The sequence below is a fragment of the Pinus tabuliformis genome, chromosome 4_1, assembly GCF_031772625.1.
Source record: "Pinus tabuliformis cultivar Carrire ecotype Pingquan chromosome 4_1, CPIR1, whole genome shotgun sequence".
Classification (NCBI taxonomy): domain Eukaryota; kingdom Viridiplantae; phylum Streptophyta; class Pinopsida; order Pinales; family Pinaceae; genus Pinus; species Pinus tabuliformis.
The window spans coordinates 9,681,956-9,687,619 of NC_142303.1; positions in this window are offsets into that span (position 1 = coordinate 9,681,956).

Below are 5,664 nucleotides of genomic sequence, written 5' to 3' on the forward strand. Positions count from 1 at the left end.
AAATTGGACCAAAATTTGGGCTGTAAGCCCCAAAATGGCCCTTGGGGGATGCCACAGACAATATGGTAATATAATAGTTATGGAGGTTGTAAGGATATGAATATGTCTTGCAAATTAAAGGTTTGGATAGCCAATATGATAACATATCTAGGGCCTAACTGTTCGCCCACCCCTCTCTGTCCAATATCATTAATAGATTACATGCACATCCTAATTCCTTAGAGGATAACTCTAGGTAGGATGAGGTTATTCTCTATAAGGATTAGGTAGTGCTATCCCCAAACTGCACCCTCAAAACCCACATGTTTGAAGAGTTTCACTCCTCTCTAGTTGTAGGAAATTCATGCTTTAAGAATACCTATGCATGAGCACACCTCTCTTTGTTTTGGACCGTCATAAAGCACATAATTCTTACTTTTGTAGTTGAATATGAAGTATGACACTACAACAAAGGGGAAATCATCATGCTACTAGGAACCTTACAACCCTTGCCACTCCCTATTTGTGTCTGGATAGATGACTCCATGGATTTCATTACAGGTGTCCCAAAGTTAGGAAATAAATTAGTCATCATGGTGGTTGTTGACATAATTTCCAAATATGCTCATTTTTGTACTCTACCACACCCATTTACCCCAACCTTTTTGGCTCAAGGTTTCATGGACCAAATATTCAAACTGCATGGCATGTTAGCTTCCATTATGTCTTATTGACACCCCACTTTCACCAATAATTTTTGCCGAAACTTTTAAAGCTACAGGGCACTCAACTCCAACTAAGTACAAATTATCATCCCCAAACTGATGGTGAAACAAAAGCAGTCAACAAATGTTTGGAGACTTATCTGAAGTGCTTCACTTCAGAAAAGGAACATCAATGGATATAGTGATTTCCTTTAGTTGAACGGTGATATAATACTAACTATTATGAAGCTACCAAGATGAAACCATATGAGTTAGTGTGTGGAAAAATCCCACCTTTTCTAGCTTATTATATCTTCGAATCTTCCAAAGTATAGGCAGTTAATAATCTCCTATAGAACCATGCTTCCATGATTTGTCATCTGAAATATGCTCTACATTAAGCTCTTAATCGAATGAAGCAACAAGCTGACCAGCATTGATCAAAGAGGTCCTTTCAAGTAGGTGAGTAGGTGTTCTTGCGACTCCAACCTTATAATAAAACCCCTCTCAAAGAAAAGGGCTACTAGAAACTAGCCCCAAAATTCTATGGTCCTTATCAGGTACTTTAGTGTATACGAGTAGTTGCTTACAAACTCACCCTGCATTAGCTTATAAATACACCCAATCTTCTATGTATCCTATCTCAAGAAAGTTGTGTGGAACAATTTTAGGGTTCAAACAAGTCTCCTAGAATTGGATGAGAAAGGTTCACTTTGACTTCAACCCGAACAGGTCCTTGATACTCATGAAAGAAATATCCATGGCCGAAAATCAAGGAAGTCCTTATCAAGTGAAAATACAACTGTCTAGAAGATGTGGCATGGGAACTAACTACTATTATTTAGTAATTTCCACAATTTTAGACTTGAGGACAAGGTTGCTTTTGATGGGGGAAGGCATGTTAGGGTCCAACCATAATCCCTTTATTTATGTAATAAGCCCATGGAGCCTCGTCAGAGTCATATTTAGTTAGTTGAGTCAATAAACCCCGTAAGAGATTATCCACATTAATAATAATTGTAAGTGGTTGACCCACATTATAGAAAATGGACCACAATTAGTTATAAATGGGCCATAGCTAATAAATAAAGTGGTTAACCTATATTATGCAAGGGACCACTAATAGTTAGGGTTTTGGATGTCATAAAGCTATAAATATTCTTAAATTGCAAGGAAAGAGTCATCGAGTTTTATTGTAATTGATCTCTGCTCTGTTAGAGGATGAACCCTCAAAGAGGCATGTGAAAATTGTATTCTACTTATGAATTATAAAATATCTTCACATCTTGTCTCAATTCATGTGATATTTATGTTTTTGGAAATATTGTTTCATATTTTTGGCATTTTTTTGTTCTCAAAGAACAAGTGCATAACATGGGAAACTCAAGAAGATGCCTCCAAAGGACCTCAACCTATGGTTCCACATCCTCCTTCCTCTTCCTCCCAGCCAGATGTGCTTACTAATCCATTCCCTCATCAGGGGTATGTGGCTACACAACCTACCCATAATCCTCCATCTCCTCAACCTTCACAATCTAGGAATGGCAATTACGAGATTCACATAATGGATTCTTAAGAAATAAACCTCCATATTCAGTCACGCCAATATGATGATCCTACTGATAATTTAGCGACTAATTCCAAACCCAAAAGTTCCACTGAGCCCCTGTCATCACCAAATGGTACCTTAAAAATCCCTCCACCTAAGGTAGAGGTTCACCCCAATATCACCAAAGGTCCATTACATTGAAATGTTACTTCTTCTAAATCCACCCATACTAATAGTATAAGAGATGACTTGGTGTAGTCCCTTGTTGCCATGTCAATGCAAGAAGTCGTCCAGACATGCACCCCCCAATGGAAAGCTCTACTATCTTCTTTGGGTGTTGTGGATCCTATTAATGATCATTTGATTATGTTTGATTTTGATAAACAGGAACATACTCCCATTCCTTCTTTCGTTGCTTTTGAGATACCAGTCTCAATAAAAAACACCACTTTTCAATTACATATAATTGAGGAAGATGCCTCCACTTGTGTGATGGATGCTAGTGTCTATAAGAAATTGGTTACACTAATTTATCACCATCCACCATCACCCTTCTTGCATGGGATGGTCACCCCTCACAGAATCTCACTCTTTATTGGAATTTCTCTATCACCGTCACTGGTAAAATGGTCATGATCGATATCGAAGTGATCAGTTCCCCTTTAGATTATAACCTCTTGCTAGGTCATAATCACACCTATTCCATGCCAACTGTCATGTCTTTTATTTTTTGCAACATGTGCTTTCTTAAAATAATTTATTGTGAATAAGCTTACTTACTATGACCCTTAGTCACGGACGTCTCCTCAGAATACCATCTCATCGATTGTTGGAAACAATACCACTGCTATTGATACCACTATTTACCCTAGAGTCTATAAAGATTCCATCTTTCTTGGGGATTATTTTTTCCCTCTACATAACCCTTCTAAGCCTATCTCTTTGAGTGTTTGCATGCTTCAAGCATCACAGGCTACATGCAAGTGGTTTGGTATGCACTCCTCGTAGCTAGTGCTTACTCAACCCCCTGCCCAAGACTCTACCCATCCTTTAGGAATAATTCCTCCAGGCCAGTTCCCTCCATCTGGTATCTCTCCTAGCATTTTTCAACTAGGAACAGTTACCCAAAGTATTTCCCATCCAGGAGAATTTCCTCCGAGTCATTACCCCTCTCGTTAGATACCTTTCTTATTCCCACCACCAAGAATCTTTTCCACTCATGTAATGGCCACGTGGAGTCTTCCTAAATCACTTTGGGGATCTCAATTTGGTACATTGATCCTCCTGCAAACACTAGCCCCAACCAACTCAAAGCTTATACAGCTTTTACCCTGGTCCAACCAATTCTTACAACCCTTTTCTTTGCTTTAGTTCCACAAAAACCTTAGTATGAAGACACTCTTGTTGCGAAAGCATATCGTGAGGGAGGGAAACTCCTTTTAAACTACCAAAGTCGTATCCTCCCTATTCTTTGTGTCATATTATTGTGCATGCCACCAATAATTGTCCCAATCTCCCTCATATAAAAAAATTGTTCTCTAACACATTTCCCAACCCTAACATTCCTAAGGTTCATGTTACCTCACTAGAGTCCATCAAGAATAAGAAAACCTTATGCAAGAATCACCCTTGTGCTTTGTGTGATAAGTATGGACATTATTCCCATCACTATCTACATCTCGAATATTTTCGTGATACACTTCAAGTGCTTTGGCAGTTATACATCACCCATAGTGATTCCAATTCCCCTCTACCTACATTTCCTGGCTCCAATGCTTTTATAGGATAGGAGGCTTCTCAACCCACCATCGTGATTCCCCCTCCTAATGTCGCGATGACAAAAATTTATGCCCCTATTCTCTACTTATTGTCATCCATGGGATCAATCTATTCTGAATCGTTAGGAGTTTCCTATTGTGCTTCTTTTGAACCTTCGTCAGAAGACACTTCAATCTCAACATCAGTAGTTGTTACAACTACTAGTCATCCGTCCAACCTTTTTGCATTGTGCATGTGTATCTTATCTACCATGAAAATGCCTCAAGTAGTTCCTCTTCAGCATGTGGTCCCTCTTCCTCCCGTCCCCCCATATTTCATTCTAATGAAGACATTATGTAAGCCATAATCACCCCTGATTATCCTTAGGATGTGTTGCATTGTTCAACAACCCCCCCCCCCCCCCCATTTATTTTTTTTATCTATTAGACTAACCTAAGTACCCATGGGAGATTTGAACCAGTGACCTATCATAAGGAGTGCCTTAACAATGTACCCATTCACCGTCAATCCAAAGCCCCATGGGCTCAACCCCCCCATTTATTGATTTAATAGTTAATATTCTATTAATAAATGGGGACCCTTTATATAAAAAATTCTCAAAGTCGAGCTTAGTACTTAACTTCTTTCTTTTGGAAAATTTTATAAATAAATTAAGGTATCAAGTCAAATTCCTTTAAGACTAGAAATTCTCGCTTTATCGCATATTGTTGGACCATGTCTGTCAAAGGTTAATTAACGAATAGGATCTGCAAATTGCGATGGAAGGGATCACCGTAATAAACTTAGGATATCATTGAACTTTCCATTTAAAGCTTAGACTTAAGGCATTTCTTGTAAAAAGGAATGCCTATCGAAATCGCATATCGACTTCCATGAAAAACACATCTCACAAAGCTTGTTGGAATATGCGAACTGCGATATTGCGGTATAGCAAGCTAATACTTATCACATCGCAATGCTTTACTTAAAGGCCAATATTGTGAACTACAAAAGTTTGCAAAGTGTGATAGAACTAGGACCTAATAAAATAAATGTTATAAACTATAAATTAAGTCTGGCGCTTAGTAAAAAGACACTTTATGCAATAATTATTCATTTAGGTAGAGTGTGCTCTAAACAATTATAAGTATGCCGCTCACCTCGCATCTCGCAGAACTCTAAACGACTCTGAAAAACGCACAACCAAAAAAATTGATTTTGCGATGCAATAATATTATCGCAATCGCATAATCAACATTTCACACTTTAAAAACACCATCTTAAATTTTTTTCCTTTCCCATTTGCAATGCGATAGCTCAAATGAGTAATAAAGGCAATGATAAAATATCTTAGTGTGTATTTAATAAGTTTAATGGAATTTACATTAATAACGGCTTGACATGATTTGATATCTTTTCATCTACATTTTCATTAAAATCTCCTTTCTTTCAAGGTTAACTGTATCATTTAGTTCTCACTGTCATTCTCGCTTTGTGTTTATTTGATAACTTCGATTGCTCCATTTCAGGAAAGCCCTGCAGAAAACATCATTAGAAAGAATGTTGAAGAAGGGAAAGGTGACTACATTTGAGAAATTAGACATGATACCACTTTTCTCTAATAACACATGTAGCAAAGATGGAGGAACCACGACATGGGAGGCCATGCATAAC